We start from the raw sequence: 23085 nt of genomic DNA, 5'->3' as shown, positions 1-23085 counted from the left end.
GGGCCTCCAGCCTAGGGGACGGCGGTGCTGGGCCGGGGGACCCGGGACACGGCGCACGGGGCTGTCTCTCCTCAGGCGCTCTGCCTGCAGCGCCCTCCCGGGTGGGCACCAGTCCCGGGGATGCTGCTCCTGCGTCAGTGCAGGGCTCGCGCTGGCCGCGCAGAGCTCTCAGCACCTGGTTCTGGACTCTCCGTCCCACCCCCTCCCCTCCCCCCCCATCGCATCCCATCCCCACCGGCTTGGTGGCCTTTGTTCCTCCTTCAACCTCTTCACTTTCAGGACCAAGGTTTTGTTTCCTTCCCGGTCTCAGAGCCCCTCGACCAGCTGTCATGTGTCACCGCAGGCAGGCCACCAAACCCCAGGCGGAGGACCCTGAGGACTGTGGTGAGGAGAGGACCCCGAGGCAGCAAGGTGAGGGGCCTGGAGAACTCAGAGGTGCCCTCCAGGAATGGACCTGGGTTTAGGTCAGGCTGCATCTCAGGAGTTACCAAGTGAACTGTGTTTGCTTGTTCAGCAAACAAGCAAGATGCAAAACTGTTATACAGTAAGGGGCTATTCATATAAACTCTTTAAATGTGTAAAAGAATTATATGTTTTTATTGTCGACACTATTACAGAGGTCCCCATTCCAATATATAGTTATATATGTTGAAAGCACACCCACGCCTTTCTGCCCCCCCCTTCTTCCCCCACAGCCTACGTCTCCTAAACACTAAAGGACCCCAGGAGGTTTGCATGAGCATCAGCAGCTTGTTCCTGGATAACCCCCTGAACCTGTCTCCAAGGCCCTTTCTCTGTGAATTGACAATGGGCCAAAGCAGCCCCGCCTAGGCTGATTGCTTTCCTATAACAATGAGCCAAAGCAGCCCAGACTAGGCTCTCCTCCTGCTTCTTCTGTCCTAAGCCCTTCCTTGTTTCACTGTGCCCATCTTTAATAAACATACTCTCAAAATAAAAATAAATAGATAGCCCTGGCTGGGTGGGCCAGTCAGTTGGAGCATCCTTCCCTACACCAAAAAGATTGCAGGTTCGATTCTGGGTCAGGGCACAAACCTAGGTTTTGTGTTCGATCCCCAATAGGGGTGCATGCTGATCAATGTTTCTCATATCAGTGTTTCTCTCTCTCCCCCCCTCCTTCCTCTCTCTCTAAAATAAATAAAAACATATCCTTGGTTGAAGGTTAAAAAACAATAATAATAACCCTGACCATTTGCTCAGTGGTTAGAGCATCAGCCATGGACTGAAGGGTCCCAGGTTTGATTCCAGCCAAGGGCAGGTACCTTGCTTCCAGGCTTGATCGCAGGCCCCAGTCAGGGTGCGTGCAGGAGGCAACCAATCAATGTGTCCCTCCCACATAGATGTTTCTCTCTGTCTCCTTTCCACTCTCTCTGAAAAGCAATGGAAATAATATCCCCAGGTGAGGATTAAAAAACAACAATAATAATAGACACAGCGTGGAGGTGCAAGAGGGTATAGGGGGGATAAATGGTGATGGAAAAAATAAAAGAAAGAAAGAATAAATATATATTTATAGATAATTAATAAGCATTAAGTATATAAAATACAAAAGTGAGTAAGAACTAACTAATTCAGAACAGCTGTCATCACAGAGGAGGAAGACCTGGCTGCCTATTAGCTTGCATAGGGACATGTGAGAAAAATTAATAATCATGGTGATTAAGGGGGTTGGGCTGTGGGCCTGGGTAGAGAGTAGTTCATCACTTAATCAGGCCTTGATGTTTGCCATGGCATCATTCTGTCAACTTTCATGAAAGTGTGGTCAGTAGGGTCGTCCCGCTTTCACGGGTCTGGGGTTTAAACACCTGAAGTCAAGATGTTATCTCTAACTTACCCAAAACTCTGTATCTATGGCCAACAGCCCTGAGTCTTTGTTCCTAAGACTGTGTGATGCTTACCAGAATCTAATGATTAACAAAGGGAGTGGACAGCCAGTACATGCAAAGGTGGAAGGACAAGAAAGGAATGAGGCAAAGTAGTCACGGTGCCATTGGACTGGACAAGGCCAGCGTGAATCAAGAAGACAGAAAGGAGAAACAGAGTTTGTGAATGGTTATGTGGCTTTTATTACATTTCTGTCATGAATAGGCTAATTTTTTACATAAATGTAATAGATAACTTATAAACATAGGAGGAAGCAGAGATGATGCTTTGTCTTTTTTTTTTTTTTTTTTTAACATTCTAAAATAAATGATGTCCCCAATAGAATCATAGGCCTTAATGAAACCTCAGAAAACATTTTCCAGTTATCCTTGGACTATCTTTGTATTACTCTCTGATTTAGAATTCTCTGTCTCTCATAAGAATCTCCAGATTTTGGAAAAAATTACCAACCAAAACACTGATTTCTCGTCATCTTTTAGTCAAACCTTCTTGGGTGGCCTTCAGAGTAGAACAGAGTAAATACCAGAAGGTGTGTATTTCCCAAATCCTGTTGACAAGAAAATCTTACTCATGGGTGCAATTCAGGTAAGAGTAGGAAAATGCAGAGAGTATCCTAGGAACCGCTGCCTTCCTCTGCTGATCTCTTCAACACAATGTCTGATATTATCATCTTAATAGTTCATGACAACAGCAACAAGAGTAGCTACCACTCACTTTATTTTCACAATGTTTCAGACTTTAAGAATTCAACATGAATAAACTCACTTAAACCTTACCCCACTCCGATGAGCTAGGTACTATAACGATCACCGTTTCTGATGAGGAAACCAAGGTTTCAGACATATAGAAATGTTTGATTTTTCTGAGATCACAGTATCAGTGGTAGTGCAATATAATCCACAGCCTCTTCTCTAAACCACTTACAAGCTCATTAAACCAGTCATAGTTCTACACATTTTACCCTGTCTTATTCATGTATCACTACATCATTCATCTGACTGGTGATTCCAAACTCAGCTCTTTTCTGCTATGCTTCAGTGAGAGATGCACTAAGACCCTCTAACTAACAGAAGCTCACTGACATATAGGCAGTTTGTACAGTGGGTGGTCCCAGATGAAGAAGGGCACAGGATCCCCAGTATCAGAGCCTCCCACTCTAATAAAAGAAAGCATCTCCCATCCCTGAAAAGCTTCAGGTTTGATGACTGAGGAACAAAAAATAAATAATAACGTGACTTAAGGACTTCATCTATGTTACACACTATTCAATAGAAACTTATCCATCTGGAACTGATTTCAAAGGTCCACTCCTGTAGGAGGAAGTACCAGCTTCTTTCTCTGACCTCTAATTAGGCCACTCTCATCTTGTTTGGAACCATTTGTTCAGCCTGCCTGGCTCTGCATTGTGAGCTCTTTGAGAGGCTGATTCTTCTAGAAGTCCCAGGCTCAGCTCAGGGTCCCTGAGGGTCCCCTGAATGTTTGCTGAATGAATGATTTCATATTTACAAATTAAACTAGAGGAAGGTCAATGAATACTAAAGATAATTAATGTGCAATTTCAAATATGGAGATGGCTGAGGGGTAAACTGATAAGAAGACTGTAATCTCACAGTCAGTATTAAATAGCTCACAAAACACTTTGGTGTGGACATCATTATATTTCATGTTCACTATAACATTAAGAATTAGCATGCGCCCAGCCGGGCATGGCTCAGTGGTTGAGCGTCGACCTAGGATCCAGGCGATCAGGGTTCGATTCCCGGTCAGGGCACATGCCCGGGTTGCAGGCTCGATCAATGACTCTCTCATCATTGATGTTTCTATCTCTCTCTCCCTCTCCTTTCCTCTCTGAAATCAATAAAGATATATTTTAAAAAAGAAAAAGAAAAAAAGGATTCACATGTTATCGATCAGGAAACTGAAGAGAACTAGCTAGTGATACAACCTTACTCAAACATAATTGATGGGAGCCAGCTAAACTAATCACAAATATTCTTTCCAAGATACAACAATTTGCAAATTTCAACACCAATTTCTGTATTGTTTAGATATGTTTCTGCCAACTATTTCTTTTTTCTCTCCCCAGTACCCCTCACTTTCACTACTATAGAGAAAACTGAAAGGAAAGAGCCTTAAGGCATGGGTTCCAATCTTGGATTCACTACCCACATGGCCCTTTCTTTTCCCTCTAATATTCATACTTCCCAGGTATTTCCAAGGGTTGTTGAAGTATTGATTAAAGTCATGCATGTAAAATATATCATAAGTCTTAAAGCATTAAGAAATGAATGTTGTCTTTTAACGTGTGACTTTTACATTGCAGGCAATGTCCAGGGCACCATTAAGTAATGATTCCAGTTTGAAGGAATTGTCAGGAACAGCAAATCTGCTGACCACAAGTGGTTCATAGCCGGCCCAGAAACCAGTGTCCCCTCCTGGGGAAGCAAGTACCTCTGGACAGCACTCTAGACCAAAATTGGGTAAGAGAAAATAATTTGGAGGTTTCAGTTCCACTAAGTCCTCTAGAAAGGCTGATAAGTATGGCTTATGTATGTGGGGTAGACTGCAGAGGCCTGGATTGAAGCTGGACTAAGCTGAGACAGAAGGTAGCACTGGAACTTTGGGCAAATCTTATAAACCCTGAGCTCCTGAATGCTCATGTGTAAAGGGAACATAAGGATACATAACTCATATATTGTTTGAGAGCATTACATTATATTTAAAGTAACTGACACATGCAAGTTTTCCAATAAATCCATCTGTGATAATAGCAACCATACTTTCTTGGTGTTGTACGCCCAAGCCTTTACTCAATACCTAACCCATAATGTGCCCTCAATAAATATTTTATGAATGAGTAAAGATTGGGAAAGATTTTCCCTGATAATGGGAAAAATCTAGAAACTAAAATTGAATCCGTCTTTGGTAGTCTTTGTGGAGCCTTAGTCTCTCTTACTTAACAGAGGAAAATACCAAGAGTATATAGAAGAACAGGTAATAATTTTTTAAAAATATATCTTTATTGATTTCAGAGAGAGGAAAGGAGAGGGAGAGAGATAGAAACATCCATGATGAGAGAGTCATTGATTGGCTGTAGCCCGCAACCTGGGCATGTGCCCTGACCGGGAATCGAACCCTGATCGCCTGGATCCTAGGTCGACGCTCAACTGCTGAGCCACACCTGGCTGGGCAGAACAGGTAATAATTTAATGGGAGGAGATTGTGTGTTTTCTGACAAAACAGGGACCAACACTCCACACCCCACCACCCTCTCTCACCTGCTCTTCTCCAACTTAGAATTCAGGAGGAAGGGGATGGAAGTGAAGATGTACAGCTTACAAGAAAGAAAGGGCCACATGTACCAAGAGGTCAGCGAACACCCAGGACGGCGACTACCTCTGTAAGTGACCCTCACCAAGAAGCATGTTATATCTTGATACAATAATTTCATCTGGTCATTGGGTGCCCAAATCATTCCTTTCCTCTAGTGACCTGGAGTACAGGATTGAGGCTCAATTATGTGAGTGCCTGGGTTCTCTCTGAAACTCTTTACGTCCAGGAACATGCACTACACCTTTCCTGATCCCTGTTCCTCTTGCTTCCAGATTGTGAGAAGCGTCAGAACTTCTTCATTGACAGCTGTGCTGTGCATGGGCCCCCTATATTTGTAAAAGACAGTGCAGTGGACAAGGGGCACCCCAACCACTCAGCCTTCACTCTGCCCCCTGGGTTGAAAATCAGACTGTGAAGCATCCCCGAGGCTGTGCTTGGAGTGTGGAAAGAGGAATCAGATCTGCAGGTGGGTCTGCACTTTGGCCCTTATGAGGGCCAGATCACAGAAGATGAAGATGCAGCCAACAGTGGATACCCCTGTCCTCTGGCTTCACACATCCCCCCTGTGGTTTGGTGGGAGCCCACCTTCTACATGCTAGATCATGGGTGGGCATAATATGGTTAGCTCTGTGCACTGAGTGGAGTTTGTATGAACAGGGAGCTCCTGTTTGAGGATCAGACCGTGAGTGGGAGCAAGGTGGTACAGACACAAAGGAGCGGCTCCTCCCTGTGAGACTCCTGCTCTGACTGGACAAATGGACTCAGACATATAGATTATGAGTCAGAAAAATATCGTGTGGTCACCATCGACAGTTGAATCCCCATGCAGGCTGAAGGAACCCTAGCCCTAACGCTAACAACCCTAAGCCTAACCCTAGCTCTAAACCTAGCCCTCGCCCTCGCCCTCGCCCTCACCCTAGCACTAGCCCATTTCAAAGAATGGATGAATGAATTTGTTAGTCTTTTGCCAATATTACCCAATCCTTAAGTTTTTAAGAGTGACTGTCCTTATTTTACAATTAGTCTTTATAGGGCCACAGGTGTGACTCCAAAATATCCAAGCCCACCAAATCTTTTTACCTCCCCAAAACCTCCTTGGTTCCTCAGATTCACATAGATAATTGGCTTTATGAAACCCAGTCCTTGGACCTTTCAAATGCAAATACCTGGTCAAAAACTCTTATCTAGATAATCTTTTAAAATACTGAAATAAAATACAAGTTTCTGGGAGGTGAGCCTTTTTGAAAGGAAAGAAAAAGGAAAAGAAAAAGGAGAACCTTAGCAATCTATGTAAATCAATTTAACTTATTTCAACTATTCCTTTTTAAATTTCAAGCTGTTGATTTAATGTCTTATAATTTGTGGGAGGTGTGCTTTTTGAAACTGAGAGTATGTTTGAAATGTGTTCATAAAACTCAATCTAAAGAGTAGTAATTGCTTACTTTAGAGGGGTCACTAAAAGTAAAAGGTTTTAAAGAGTTACGAATTTTAATTGGGAAGAAAGCGTATGCTTTGGATAACAGAAGGTATAAGGTACGGAAACATATTTTCAAGGGAAAAATAAAGTGAGTTGTTCTAAAGCTGCTTGTTTCAGAATGGGTAAAAACTTCTGAACTTAATAACACACTCAAAGAATATAAAAAAGACTTACAAGGGAAAACAGACAAATTTATAATCGTAATAGATTTAACACACCTCTCATTCAGGGGCAGAGCCTACCTCTTTCAGAACCAACAGACGGCCACTAAAACCTCAATGTGATGTAAGAAACTTCAACAACATGACCCGCAAATGGAGTTCAACATTCACAAATAATCCGCTCTACCCCCAGGTTTGCCTGATCACCTGCGCCCGGGTGTTATTCCCAAGGTGCCCACGAGATGGCAGCATTCAACATGCAGGTGATGCCCTCTACCCGGCCGCTTTTCCTGAGCGCCTGCGCCCGGGTGTTATTCCCAAGGTGCCCAGGAGAGGGCAGCAGAGAAACACGCTTGGAATGTCTCTAAAGTGACCGTGGCCAGGGCGCAGAGGGAGCAGAACAAAGGCGCTACACCCTCTGCGCCCCAAGGATCATGATCCCGGGAACTGAATCTGACCGGGGCCTCCTGGGTGAAACGCGCAGGGAATGCTGTTGGCCGAGGGGCTCCCCAACTCCGTCTCCACTTCACGGACAGAGGCCGAGGCCCATGAAGGCAGCCAGTCCGCAGCCAGCTCCATCAGGAACCTGGGTGTCCAGCCTCTGGGCCCCAAAGATGCGACGTCAGGCCGGGCACCAAGCAACATCACGTGGGCTAAGACGTCACGTTGGCGTGATATTGTTGGGGGCAGAGATGTGGATCACCCTCTGTTAACCGTGATTGTGAAATGGGGAGGGCACCTCGTAGGAACAGGACCCTCGTTTAATGATGATTCACCTTACTGACTATAGGGGATTTTCCTACAGACCCCGGGAAACTGCCGGATGTGCTATGGCGCAGCCCACATCGAGCCCACTGAATAAACCTCATTTCAGCCTCAGGACATGTCCCAGTGGCTGCCAGGGCAAGAGGGTTTAAAGGTCACTTCCACCGCAAGGAGACGTTAACTAGGCTGCGATGACAGAGGGGTTGGCGTGTCATTGGCATCCCGGCAGAATACCGCGGTTGGTTAGAGGGCCCTCCAGACTAGGACAAGGTTGCGGGTTCGATCCCCGCCAGGGCACATATAAGAATCAACCGATGGGTGTGCGTCACGGAAGATGATGCACCGGCGGGGGCCCTAGGACATGGCCTGTGGCCCACAAAGTCCCCCAAGTTACAGGAGCCGCTGTGACCACAATGCCAACCGCATCCTCCCCCACGGTCAGCACCAATGGCTCAGGGCACAGAGGGCGCCCGGGGCGCCGAGGCCACCACCCCCTTCCCAGGGAAGAGGGCCTGCAACCACAGACCTGACAGCTTCACCACCCGGAAGCCCCGCCCTCGATGCTCAGACTGGGCGAGCGCCGTGGAGAAAATGAAATGACTGAGGTGAACGAGGAAATTGCCAGGTAGAAAACTCCTCCCACCTTGAGATGGGAATGACTCTGGAAAAGAAAGGAAGGCATCAACGGGAAGTTGCAACTCAAAGGCATCCTTGGCCCACCTGGAGACAGACGAAAGCATCCTAATGAGACAGAAGCAGATTCACCGCGGGAAGAACACCATGGCCTATGACCGCAGCATTAGAGTTCCCGAGGACCTTCCAAACATGGCATGGGCCAGAGCCCCCACAGCACTTCTCAGCAGAACAACCCAGGGAACTCAGGAAATCTCCCGTTTTCATCAGGATAAAGCTGTCACTTGTGTTGAATGGACGAATGGCCACACCTGCTTCCCTAGGGCACTGGCCTGGCTCTGAGAGGTGGCTCAGCCCAGGCTTCCCCCTGAAAGCTCAAGGAGCATCCTGGCCCCCCAGAAGGCATCGCTGCAAGCCTGGCTGTCAGCCCACTGTGCCTGGAAACCCACACAGCATTACTCAGGCAGGTGCCCGCTGCCTGACTCCCCCTCCCCCCTGAACAACCCTGCTCCCCACTGCACAACCCCCAGCTCCCATTCCATTGACGTCCAGCCTCGAGGCCTCAAGTCCTGTGTTCATCTTTGGCTAGCTGATTCACTCCAGGAGTTAGGAAGGAAGCCCACACTACCTCCTAGGAAAGCCTCACCTGGCTGGATGGCAGGGGCTAGAGCTGGGAAAGGTAGAGGGGGCAGGTGTGGAAATCCCTCGCCACACTCCTTGGTTCCCCCTGTCTGCATGCTCCTGGACTGTTGCTCTGGATGCTGCTGGACTGTTGCTCTGGCCCCACACACAGCCAGTCCACAGCACCCAGGATCCCCATGGCCCTCCCAAGGCCCTTTAAGACTACAATCTGGATATGAATCCAGGATCTTTATGCTGCTCAGAAACTCTGACAGCCTTTATCTGGGGAAAGAAAAGGCCAGAAAGAGGCTGCAGGAAAATCCCAGGACAATCTCAGGAAAAGGCCTGAGCACCACCATCCTTGGCACAGATATCCTGTCTGCCCTCACGATTCGGGATGTTTGTCTGAGGGAAAAAACATCCTCTTCTTTTTGGGAGATGCTGGCTGGGGACTGTTGTGATTTCCAGAAACAGGTAAGCAAAGGACTTTCTTGGCACTGTCTTGGTGGGCATCAGTAAACCAGGTAAGACTCCCCCCATAGCCTGTGGATAGTGTTGCCTGAGCCACAAGGCGTTGCTGCCTTACCTCTGATGGAAGGCAAATTCTGGAGCCTGCAGTGGGGGCTGTGTCACCAGGAAGCTGCCCACCTGTCTGCCTGCCTGGCTAACACCGGTGCCTGGACCCTCCTCCTGGTATGTGCTCTGGGGGCTGCTGCTGGGTGGGTACACGAATCCTGCACACAAGGAACATCCACAGCCCAATGTGGGGGGGATGGTGCCCGGCTCACATTCAGCACAACCAAGGCAAAGCTAGGAATTCTCTTAAAATATATCTGTCGAAATACAATATTGGAAGACAGAGTTTAAGAAACACCCTCGAAAGCATGTCCAATAACAAAGAAAAGAAGACCTAAGAAACAAGGTAACCATTTTGGAAGACTGGTCCAGGATTTCCAACATCCACATCACATCTGTGCTCGAGAGAGAGACCTGAGAGCATGGAAGGAAGAGATCATCAAAGAGACTATTGAGTAAGATGACCAAACAATGCCCAGGGCTTAAAGGAGACCTTGATATTGTATTTAAACTCAAAGGCTTAGCACCAAGGTGAATTAGAAAGACTCTTACCTAGGACTTAAAACTCAAAACAAAACCCTCCTTTTCAGCTTCAGCCATTCACGGCAGATGGAGTATAAAACAAAAAGAGTAACCAGTGAACTAACAAAACAATCCAACTCATAGGGACAGGTCCCAAAAGGGTGGTTACCTGGCAATGGGGGTAGAGGAGGGAGAATTGGGTAAAGGGCTCAAAATACAGCGTAACGGCTCAGGTGGGGTGACTCCATGGTTGAGCATCAACCTATGAACCAGGAGGTCGGAGTTTCAATGCCAGGTCAGGGCACATGCCTGGGTTTAGGGCTCGATCCCCAGTAAGAGGCATGCAGGAGGCAGCCCATCAATGACTTTCTCTCATCATTGATGTTTCTCTCTCCCCCTTTCCCCCCTCTCTCCCTCTCCCTTCCTCTCTCTGAAATCAATAAAAACATACTAAAATATATATATACAAAGGTTAAGCACACAACTCAGTATACAGACACCAAATTATGATGAACTGTACCTGCCAATTATGTGATGTTAGTAACCAGTTACCTGCATAACTTTAACCTTTTCAAAAGCGCCAATAAAGGAATCGCAGGTGACCTGCAGAAAAGGAAATGTCCGAGCAACTTATGACTTAGCAAGGACCCTGGCTGACGCAGTGATACGAGGCCTTCAGGTTTCTAGTGGGAAAAGTATTTTAAACTCTGAATTCTGTCCCTGTCAAATCGTTAGTCAAATGTGAGGGCAGATGAAAGACAACCTGAGAACAATTTATGAGGAAATTTATTTTTCATTCACCCTTTACTGTCAAGTTAACTGAAGACAGTCTCGGACATAATAGGGGTGTCAGGACAGAGAGGGTGAGACCTGTGACTCGGGACACCCTGGAGCCGACCCAGGGAAGCTACTGCAGGGGCTGTCAGGAGGACGGCCTCACCCCTGCCTCAGGGACACATCCCTGAGATGGGGACAGGGAGGAGGGCTACAAGCAGCAAGTCTTCACTGGGGACACTTCAAACACTAGAAAGACTAAAGGATGTGAAAAAAAGCAGGCGATGGAAGAATAAAAGGAAGACAATTAGAAAACCCAAGAAAGCATGTCTGTAACCACAGAAGACTCAGAAATGTGGGGGAGGGGCCACAGTCATAGCCCAGGCACCTTCCTTGAAGAGGTGGGAGGTCTCACGATGCTATTGTACTGGAGGACAATACAGATACACCTATCGCAATGCACATTCTTTAAAGGGACTGATGACGGCAATAACCCCTAGGAAATAAACCCAGATAATGATATTTCTACTGTGGGGTGAGAGTGGGGGGAGGCGGGTCTCAGAACCTCCACCCTCTGCTGCAGGGCAGGAGCTGGCAGGTCCTCAGGGGCACTGCAGTGGGGAGTGCAGGGCTGGCAGTGGCGTCCTTTCATTTTCTGCTCTTTCCTCACTGTCCTATTTTGTTTCATGTGCATATTTTATTTTGACAGATAAAAGACATGAGAATGATAACCTGGGCACATTAAGAGTGGGGGAGGACTGAGTGGAAGCTACCCTGCCACTCTCCCAGGACCAAACTGGAATGAGAGCTAAACTACACAACAACCATCCTGAAAAACCAACTGCAACTGAAGACGAGCTAGACAGCGCCCCCATAACCAAGGAAGAAAAGGGGAGATCGCATAGAGATGTGTAGGAAGTGCGGAGGCACGAGAGGGCTGGCTGGGCTCCCACAGGCAGCAGCTGAAGGTCCAGAGGGAGTTCTCAGCTGTGGGGGGTTCCCACTGAGGACTCTGGGGCCTAAACCCCTGACAGGGCTCCCCAGCCCAGAGCACCAGACCTGAGACAGGTGCCCACATAACATCTGGCCCTGAAAAGCACCCTGGTTTCAATCTACCAGGGAGAGATGGCTGGAAATGCAGACCCCCCTCTTAAAGAGCCAATGCACAAAGTTTCATGTGCAGCCACTCACCTTGGGCTCCAGCAGTGGGAGGGCAGAGTGGACTAGAGCTGTGTGAGAACCTAGGGCTGAGGGCCCTGGACATGGAGCTCAAAGGGCAGGCCTCTGGATTCTTGGGCCCAGTCATTCCCCCAGACTGCAGAGGCAGGCATTTGCTTACCCAGCAGCTTTTGCCTGAGGAAAAAGCCATTGCCCCACCCTGCAAGAAAACCTCTTGCCCTACCCCCCTGGAGTTTCTACAGCCTGAGGCTCATTAAGAGAATCAGATTAACCAGCCTGCAGGCAGAGGCAGACCTCAGAGTGCTTTGAGTCTTTGCCTGATCTGCTTCTGGACAGGGGCTTGCAAAAGCAGACTTTGGTGTGCATCTCAGACCTGTTCGAACACACTCAGCTCCAACAGAGGGCACCTCAAGCTGTGGGCTGCTGATAGCTTTAAACAGGTTACTCAACGCCACTCACAAACAGTGTCTGGCATTGGCTTGCATTAGAGACCCTCCACAAGGACAGCTTGTCCTAGCAGGCCAACCTAATGATTAGAAACAAACGCCAATAGGCAGCTATTACGGTAACCATCAGCTGCTAACGGACCCTGACATGGAACCCTAACACAAAACCTAAAGCAAACTTTCATCCTAACACTAAACCTAACATTAGCCTAAACACTATCCCTAAACCTAGACTTACCCCTAGACATAAACCTAACCCTAACCTTAGCCCAAACCCTAACTCTAACCCTAACGCTGGACCTAAACCTAGCCACAACCCTATCCCTAACCCTTACCCTAGTCATAGCCCTAACCCTAGCACTAACCCTAATGATAACCACAAACCTAACCCTAACACTAGCCCTAACCATAATCTAAGCCCTAACTCTAACCCTCCCCCTAAATGTAACCCTAACCCTAACCAAAGCCCTAGCCTTAAACTTAACCCAGCCCCAACCTTAATCCTAATCCTAACCCTAGCCCTAGCCCTATCCTTAACCCTAACCCCAACCCTAGCACTAACCCTAACGATAACCAGAGACCTAACTCTAACACTAGCATTAACCCTAATACTAGCCTTAACCCCAACACTAACCCTAAACTTAGCACTAACCCTAACCTTAACTCTAGCCATAATCCTATTCCTAACCCTAACCCTAATCCTATTTCTAAACATAACCCTATCACTAACAAAGTTCTAGATTTAAACCTAACCCTAGATCAAACTCTAACGCTAAACCTACCACTAATCCTAACCCTAACCCTAACCCTAATCCTAGCCTTAAAACTAACCAGAGGCTTAACCTTAGCCCTAAAGCTATCCCTCTCACTAACCCTAGAACTAAACCTAATTCTAACCCTAACCCTAGCTTTAACACTAAACCTTACCATAGCCCTAAGCCTAACTGTAACACTACCACTAATCCTAACCTTAGCCATAGTCTATCCATTGCCCTAGTTCTACCCCTAATACTAACCCTAGCCCTTACAATAACCCTAAGCCTAACCATAGCCTTAAACCTAACCTTAGCACTAGCCCTAAATCTAGCCCTCTCACTAACCCTAGCACTAAACCTAATTCTAGCCTAAGTCTAAGCCTAGCCCTAGCCCTAGCACTAGCCCTAACCCTAACCCCAACCCTAACAGCCCCAACCCTAACAGCCCCAGTCCCAGCCCTAGCCCCTAGGCCCTAGGCCCTAGGCCCCAGCCCTAGCCTTAGCCCTAACCCTAACTCTAACCCTGACCTTGACCCTGACCTGACCCTGACCCTAGCTCCAGCCCTAGCCCTAACCCTAATCCAAAACCCTGACACTGACCCTTACCCTAACCCTAAACCCTGACCCTGACCCTACCCCTAACCCTGACACTAACCCTAACCCTAACCCTAAAACCCTAACCCTAACCCTAACCCCAACCCCAACCCTAACCCCTAACCCTAACCCTAAAACCCTAACCCTAACCCTAAAACCCTAACCCTAACCCTAACCCGAACCCTAACCCTAACAACCCTAACCCTAAAACCCTAACCCTGACCCTGACCCCGACCCCGACCCTGACCCTGACCCGACCCTGACCCTGACCCTAACCCCTAACCCCTAGCCCTAGCCCTAGCCCTAGCCCTAGCCCTAGCCCTAGCCCTAACCCTAACCCTAACCCTAACCCTCACCCTCCCCCACGAGCCCACATGGGACCGCAGACCTGACAGCTTCACCAGCCCCGAAGCCCAGGCCTAGATCTTCAGCCTGGGAGAGTGCCATGGAAGATGATGAAATGAGGACTTAGGCAAACAATGAAATTGCCCGATAGAAAACAAAACCCCTCAGAAATGACTTTGGAAGAGAAAGGAAATCATCATGGGGAAGCTGCAACTCAAAGACATCTCAGTTGACCTAGAGATGGGAGAAAGCATTCTAATAAGCAGACAGAAGCACTTTCACCGCGGGAAGAACACCATGGCATTAGAGGTCCCGAGGCAACTTCCAAACATGGCATGGGCCAGAGAGCCCACAGGGCTTCTCAGCAGAACCCCCCAGGGAACTCAGGAAATCTCCCCTTTTTATCAGGATAAAGCTCTGTAACCTGTGTTGAATGGCCAAATGTCCACACCTGCTTCCCCAGGACACCAGCCTGGCTCTGAGAGGTAGCTCAGCCCAGGCTTCCCCCTGAAAGCTCAAGGAGCATCCTGGCCCCCGAGAAGGCATCGCTGCAAGCCTGGCTGCCAGCCCACTGTGCCTGGAAAACCAACACAGCATTACACAGGCAGGTGCCTTCTGCCTGACTCCCCCCCCACACACAACCCTGCCCCGCAGCACACAGCCCCCAGTTCCCATTCCACCGACGTCCAGCTTCGAGACCTCACGTCCTGTGTTCATCTTTGGCCACCTGATTCACTCCAGGAGTTAGGAAGGAAGCCCACACTACCTCCTAGGAAAGCCTCACTTGGCTGGATGGCAGGGGCTTGCTCAGATCCACAGCAGTCGCAGGGCTGGGAAAGGTAGACAGGGCAGGGGTGGAAATTCTTCGCCACACTCCTCGGTTCCTCCTGTCTGCAGCCTTCTGGACTGTTGTCCTGGCCCCAGGGCCAGTCCACAGCAGCCAGGATACCCATGGCCCTCCCAAGCCCCTTTAAGACTACAATCTCGATATGAATCCAGGATCTTTATGCTGCTCGGAAACTCTGACAGCCTTTATCTGGGGAAAGAAAATGCCAGAAAGAGGCTGCAGGAAAATCCCAGGACAATCTCAGGGAAGAGGCCTGAGCACCATCCAGATGTCCTGTCTGCCCTCATGTTTCTGGATCTTCATTTGTCTGATGGAAAACCACCCTCTTCTTTTTGGGAGATGCTGGCTGGGGAAAGCTGTGGTTTCCAGAAACAGGTAAGCAAAGGGCTTTATGGGCACCAGCTGGGTGGGAGTCTGTAAACCAGGTGAGACTCCTCACATAGCCTGTGGATAGTGTTGCCCGAGACACAAGGCTTTGCTGCCTTACCTCTGAGGGAAGACACATTCTGGAGCCTGCAGTAGTGTCTCCAGGAAGCTGCCCGCCTATGTGCCTGCCTGGCTAACGCCAGTGCCCTGACCCTCCTCCCGGTATGTGCTCTGGGGGTGCTTCTGGGTGGGTCCGCGAATCCTGCACACAAGGAACGTCCACAGCCCAATGTGGGGGGATGGGGCCCGGCTCACCATGCACCACAACCAAGGCAGAGCCTGGAATTCTCTTAAAATATAGAACTGTCCAAAGAAAATATTGGAAGGCAGAGTTTAAGAAACACCCTCAAAGCATGTCCAATGACCAAAAAAAAGAAGACCTAAGAAACAAGGTAACCATTTTGGAAGATTGGTCCAGCATTTCCAACATCCACATAACATCTGTGCTCAAGAGACACACCTGAGAACATGGAGGGAAGAAATTATCAAAGAGACTATGGAGTAAGATGACCAAAAACTGCCCAGCGCTTAAAGGAGACCTTGATGTCTTACTTTAACTCAAAGGCTTAGCACCAAGGTGAATTAAAAGGTCTCTTACCTAGGACTTAAAACTCAAAACAAAACCCTCCTTTTCAGCTTCAGCCATTCACGGTGGATGGGATATAAAACAAAAAAAGGAACCACTGAACTGACAAAAACAATCCAACTCATAGGTATAGGTCTCACAAGTGTGGTTACCTGAAGAAGGGGGTGGGAGAGGGAGAATTGGGTAAAGGGCTCAAAATATAGGATAATACCCCAGGCGGTGTGGCTCAGGGGTCAAGTGTCAACCCATGAACCAGGAGGTCTGCAGTTTGATGCCCGGTCAGGACACATGCCTGAGTTTTGGACTCGATCCCCAGGAGGGGGTGTGCAGGAGGCAGCCCATCAATAACTTTCTCTCATCACTGATTTTTCTCTCTCACCCTCCTTCCCTCCCTCCCTCCCTCTCTGTGAAATCAATAAAAACACATTAAAATATATATATACAGTCAAAGGTGGTTAAGCATACAACTGAATATACAGATACCAAGTTATGGTGAAAAGTACCTGGCAATTACGTGATGTTAGGAACCAAAGTTACCTCCGAAACTTTAATCTCTTAAAAAGCTCCAATAAATGAATTGCAGGTAACCTGCAGAGAAGGAAACGTCCAAGCGACTTGTGACTTATCAAGGACACTGGCTGCCGCAGTGATATGGGGCTTTCAGGTTTCTAGTGGGAAAAGTATTTTAAACTCTGAATTCTGTCCCTGTCAAATCGTTAGTCCAATGTGAGGGCAGATTAAAGACAACCTGAGAACAACTTACGCCCTTTCCTATAAAATTAACTGAAGACGGTCTCCGACATAAGACATGTGTCGGGACAGAGAGGGCGAGACCTGTGACTTGGGACTCCCTGGAGCTGACCCAGGGAAGCTACTGCAGGGGCTGTCGGGAGGATTTCCACACCCCTGGCTCGGGGACACATCCCTGGGATGGGGACAGGGAGGAGGGCTGCAAGCAGCAAGTCTTCAACGGGGACGCTTCAAACACTAGAAAGACTTAAGGATATGAAGAAAAGCAGGTGATGGAAGAAGAAAAGGAAGACAATTAGAAAACATGTCTGTAACCACAGAGGACTCAGAAAAGTGGGGCAGGGGCTGCAGTCATAGCCCAGGCACCTCCCTGAAGAGGTGGGAGGTCTCATGATGCTACTGTACTGGAGGACAAAATATAGATACACCTATCGAGGTGCACATTCTTTAAAGGGATTGATGACAACAATGACCCCTAGGAAATAAACCAAAATAATGATATTTCTACTGTGGGGTGAGAGTGGGGAGAGACGGGCCTCAGAATCTCCACCCTCTGCTGCAGGAGCAGGAGCTGGCAGGTCCTCAGGGGCACTGCAGTGGGGAGTGCAGGGCTGGCAGCGGCGTCCTTTCATTTTCTGCTCTTTCCTCACTGTCCCATTTTGTTTCATGTGCATATTTTATTTTGACAAAGAGACTACATGAGAACGATAACCTGGGTGGATTAAAGGTGACAGAGGACTGAGTGGAAGCTACCCTGCCACTCTCCCGGGACCAAACTGGAATGACAGCTAAACTACACAACAACCATCCTGAAAAACCAACTGCAACTGAAGACGAGCTAGACAGCGCCCCCATAACCAAGGAAGAAAAGGGGAGATCGCATAGAGATGTGTAGGAAGTGCGGAGGCACGAGAGGGCTGGCTGGGCTCCCACAGGCAGCAGCTGAAGGTCCAGAGGGAGATCTCAGCTGTGGGGGGTTCCCACTGAGGACTCTGGGGCCTCAACCCCTGGTGGGGCTCCCCAGCCCAGAGCACCAGACCTGAGACGGATGCCCACATAACATCTGGCCCTGAAAAGCAGCCGCATTTCTGGCAGGGAGAGATGGCTGGAAATACAGGCCCCCTCTTCAAGAGCCAACCCACAAAGTTTGGTGTGCAGCCACTCACCTTGGGCTCCAGCAGAGGGAGGGCAGAGTGGACCGTAGCTGTGTGGGAAGAATCTAGGCCGAAGGCACCCCTCTGGATTCCGGTGCGGAGCCATTCCCCCAGACTGCAGAGGCAGACACTGACCTTTCCAGCAGGTTTTGCCTGAGGAGGAAGGAATTGCCCCCACCCTACTAGAAAACCTCTCGCCCTACCCCCCCTGGAGTTTCTAAAGCAGGAGGCTCATTAAGAGAATCAGGTTTATCAGCCTGCAGGCAGAGGCAGACCTCAGAGTGCTTTGAGTCTCTGCCTGATCTGCTTCTCAACCTGGGCCTTGCAAAAGCAGACTTAGGTGTGCATCTCGGTCCTGCCAAAACACACTCAGCCCTGAGAGAGGGGACCTCAAGCTGTGGGTTGCTGACAGCTCCAAACAGGATGCTCAAAGCCACTCACAAACAGCATCTGGCATTTGCCTGCATTAGAGACCCTCCAAAAGGACCGCTTGACCTAGCAGGCCAACCTAATGAACAGAAACTTGCCCAAATAGGCAGCTATTAGGGCAAGCTTCAGCTTCTAACAGATCCCATGCAAAACAGGTCCACTGTCCTAAGGGTTTTACCTGTTCCTTTTTGTTTTATACAAACAAAATTTATTTGAAATGCAGATGTCCAAGGCCTATCTCCAGAAATTCTTCAGCTGAATTTGGAGTAATACCCAAGAATATGCATTTTAAACATATTTAGATATTTATATCTGGATTACTGCCTGAATTTTACAACTGCCTTCTGTTTTTGTATTTGCTGAGACACAATGACAAGTAAATGGGCTTGAATTTGGAATGTCAAGATGGACCAGATATATTATATTTGAAGTTAATGTAATACTCAACATAAGATTAGTGGTGTACGCCTCTCTCGTTGCTTTCTATTTGTATAGGGTTAGATATAGTTTGTATTTCTCAAGGTACTGCTTCCCATTTTAAGTCTCTTTTTGCACATTAACTCCCTCATATGTGCTGATGTCTATTATGTATTTATTTAACAAACCAATTAAAATCAGTATATTTACTTATTTACTTTATAATCAAACCTCCATTACACCTCTGACTCAGACACTCCAAAATCCTGAGGCTGTGCGTTCCTATTGCCTCCTTCATAAAGTAGTAAACTCCTACCCTATTACTTAATGAAAAAAGAACTTTCCTACATTGAAAAGGGTTATTGGAAACAAGGGGAGAGATGTACAAAATTATATAGCCACAAAGATGACGCAAGAAATTGAGCCAAGAAAGACTTTTACAAATGTATTTGTGCCCCTTTTTTGTGGCTCTTAAATTATGATTATTTTCATAAGTGCTAATGAAAAATCTTCAGGGAGATGATGGCATCTAACAAAGTCATGACTTCAGGGATGCTTGACCTCCTTCCAGTCAAAAGAAGAAGAAAAAGTTGCCTAACATAAAAAATTATAGGTACTAGTTAACTCCTATGCCCAAGTCCAAATTCAGATGTTGAAAACCCATAGCCCTAAATAAAAATTTATTCACTCTCTCTAGTTTTTCAGCATTGTGCCTAGAAGAGGAAGGTAAGAGAAATGGAAATAGGCATCTAGGATGAAAAAATAATGCAAATTGAAGGGAGATATAAAAATTATCAAACGAAGGCTGAGAAATTCAGGAATATCGTCTTAGATATTTATTGTAATCTCCAAAAATTAAAAGAAGATAAATCCAAAGAACAAAAACCACTTTCTATACAGAATTCACATACAAATACCTAATACAGCGCATACAATTTTTACACAATTAACTTCAAGAGAAGTAAAATTTCAAATGTGAATGCACTTTATAGCTTTAAGCCCAGGCAAGAGCTCCTGTGGACACGTGAGAGTCACGAGATTTGCCGCGCAGTTTTCAGCTGAACATCAGATCGCCACAGGAAAGCAGGGAGCAGCTGCTAGTATTTGCTCAAGAAGAGCTCCACGGCGTCCCCAAGGCGCCCAGGGTGCCAGTCACGGGGGCTCCAGCGCGCCCTCCCTCCCGGCCGCCGCGACCCGCACAGGACCTCTGGCGGGCGGGGCTCACCGCCCGAGTTACCTGAGGGCGAACTGCCGCTCCCAGGGCGCCCGGGCCGCTTCCACTCCCGTTCTTGGCGACTTCCTTTCCCCTTAGTCCCGGGTAAATCTCGGCCTCTTTGTAACCCGGGGGAGGCTCTCAACGGACGGGGCGGGGCCAGTGGCGGCTCAGCCAATCAAGGCCCCTCGCCCGTCTCCACGGCGACCGCGGGGCTCGCTCCCTTCCCAGCTGCTGAGCGTCTCTGCTGAAGGTCGCTTGCGGTTTCTGAACATTGTATAAAAGAATCTAATAAACAAAATAGACTGAAGAAGAAAAAAGATCCAGAGAAACAGAAGCAGGGAACAGTCTGATGAATCTCAGTGGGGAGGCGGGGGTGGGGGAGTGGCTGGGGGAAGATTAATCAAAGACCTTATATGCATAACCTATAGACGCAAGGCAACTGTGTGGTGAAGGACTGGGGGGCGCGGATGCCGGGTGGACGGGACCCACGGGGAGAAAAGGGGGGGATATATATAATACTTCCAACAATAAAAGTAATTTTTTTTTTTTTAATTAAGACAGCTCAAATAAAGTCAGACCCGCTACCAAAAGCAAAGGAAGGTCCAGGATCCAGGAGACACTCACACAACTTCACCACATGGGCAGGGAACCAGCAGGCTCAATGGCCCTTTCCTGGATCCTAGCACCGGGTCGGAGTCAAAGGGGTGGTCTTGGGGGAGCATCTTTGGAAGCCTAATGACTGCACCAAGTAATAATGTCAGAAATCATTCAAACCTGTGAAGATACTTTGTGAGTTTATTTTAAATGGTATGCATGAAATCCATTGGTGATAGATTAGGGAGGCAGGAGAAAGCAAAGCAGGGAAACCTCTGTGATTGGATAAAAGGTACAATGATAGACACATACTTCTTTTACATAGGTGGTTACAGGATAGTTAACAGTCAACAGTTAACAAGATATCAATAACAATGAGAAAATTCCTGGTCTCTGCCCTATTGCATTGAGGGCCTGGAAATTACTTTGTTTTGCAAAGACATGTGTTAGGTGTGCCATCCCAGATGCAAAAGACAACAGGTTAATGTGAAAATTAACCTTTGTCAGTGAAAAATACTGCCTCAGGAAAAGGCTACGAACCAAAAGACTCTGATTGCTCAAACCGTATGTCCTCTGGCCACCAGGCCAGTGTCAAGAAACAGCCTGTGAAACGAACAAATCTGAGTTCGAGCAATGGGAATGAAAGAGACAAAGTTATGGGATCAGGAAGACTGCTCTCTGACGAGGAGCAGCCCCAAATGGCTTCAATGCCTTTATTGTATAGTAAGTGACAATTGGTAATGAGGTGAGGGTGATACAAAGTATCGCCTTCAAGGCTACATAAACACTTTCAGAGTAAACTCCCTGCCTCCCGCGTGAGCCCAGACCGTGGTAATTTATTTATCTCCGCTCCTCATGGGAACTTGTGGGGAGGGTTGAGTCCTTGACTTCAAACCCTCAGGTGACATGGGCCATGTCCGGACACGTCACCAGCTCCCAACAGTCCGGGGAAAGGGCTGTTTTACTTTCCCTTCTTGTCCAGGATCGGGGGGGGGGTGAGGAAGTAGTTCTAGCTAAAAACAGAATGACTAACTGCAAGAGTAAAACTAAAATAAATATGAACACCTGGCAGTGATGAACTGGCACCAAAGGTACGAGGCATGTCTTCCCTCCAGTCTCTGCAAGCAGACACTCTCAGGTGACTGACAGTCTCCCTCGTGATGTGCAAGGGCCTCATAGGGACTCTAGAATACAATTGTAACTAGACTTTGACCCGTCTGGGGAGTGCATATAAGGTTTGGTCGCCCAGCATTTTGGTCCTCAGGGTTGCTGTAGACAGCCTGTGAGAGAAACCGAGGCACGTAAACTGAGCGAGGGTGACCATCAGGCTTCGTAGCCTCTGAGCACCTCCTCCACAAGCAGCACACTCTGACCCACCACGTTGATCCCCAAGGATTCAGCTCGCAGCCGTGACCCTGGAACCCACACTCTCGCCGTATAATCCTATCACCCATGTGTTGTTACGATTTAATAGGCCTCACCCGCCCAACTGCTCTGTTTAACCTACACTCTCGCTGGTCTCTATGCTCCAGGAACATTGTTGTATTTGTCCCTCAGTTAAAAACTGGACAGGAACCGTTAGACAGGAATCACTTTCTAGGACAGGAAATGGAGCCTCCTCTTCTTACCTGTGCCCTAATGACATTGTAGGGAACATCGCTGGGCTAGCTCTTTATTTTTAATATATTTTTATTGACTTCAAAGAGAGGAAGGGAGAGGGAGAGAGAGCTAGAAACATCAATGATGAGTCATTGATCGACTGCCTCCTGCACGCCCCCTGCTGGGCATCAAGCCTTCAAGGGAGGCATGTGCCCTGACCAGGAATCAAACCTCAATCTCCTGGATCCTAGGTTGATGCTCAACCACAGAGCCATGCCGGCCGGGCTGGGCTAGCTCTTTAAATTGGCAACTGATAACCTGTATCTGGAGGTGGTGAATGCCGAACTCTTTGCAGGAAAACAATAAAGCCAGTCGTCCTCAACACTGTGGCTTGAAGGACAAGGTTAACTGTGGTCTCTTTCCTCCCTGCATCTTTTCATAGCTATGGAGTTCCCTCTCTCTCCCTCCCTCCCTCCCTCCCTCTCTCTCTCTCTCCCTCTCCCTCCCTCTCTCCCTCTCTCCCTCTCCCTCTCTCTCCTTCCCTCCCCCTCCCCCTCCCCCTCCCCCTCTCCCTCTCTCTCTCCCTCCCTCCCTCTCTCTCTCCCTCCCCCTCTCCCTCTCCCTCCCCCTCCCCCTCTCTCTCTCCCTCCCTCCCTCTCTCTCTCTCTCCCTCTCCCTCCCCCTCTCCCTCTCCCTCCCCCTCCCCCTCTCCCTCTCTCTCTCCCTCCCTCCCTCTCTCTCTCTCCCTCCCTCCCTCCCTCTCTCCCCCTCCCCCTCCCCCTCCCCCTCTCCCTCTCTCTCTCCCTCTCTCTCTGCAGACTGCCACACTGTGCAGGCATGGGTGGAGTATTTAAGAGCCATTAGGCACTCGCCACTCCCGCAACAGGATGAGTTGGTCATGGACCAGGGAAGTTTGCAGTAGGGACCTCGGTGACTGCAAGACAATGTCCATACACCCAGGAACACTGTGAAATCACACAAGGC

At 48.2% G+C, this 23085-nt stretch overlaps 1 pseudogene; it reads left to right on the top strand.

Annotated features, from left to right (window-relative positions):
- The first annotated feature begins 279 nt into the window (after positions 1 to 279).
- LOC148092139 (histone-lysine N-methyltransferase PRDM7-like) lies at positions 280 to 22004 on the top strand (annotated as a pseudogene).
- The last annotated feature ends 1081 nt before the right edge of the window (positions 22005 to 23085 follow it).

Source organism: Miniopterus natalensis, chromosome 11 (assembly GCF_054644295.1).
Source record: "Miniopterus natalensis isolate mMinNat1 chromosome 11, mMinNat1.hap1, whole genome shotgun sequence".
NCBI lineage: Eukaryota > Metazoa > Chordata > Mammalia > Chiroptera > Miniopteridae > Miniopterus > Miniopterus natalensis.
This window is presented reverse-complemented; position numbering and strand designations above follow the sequence as displayed.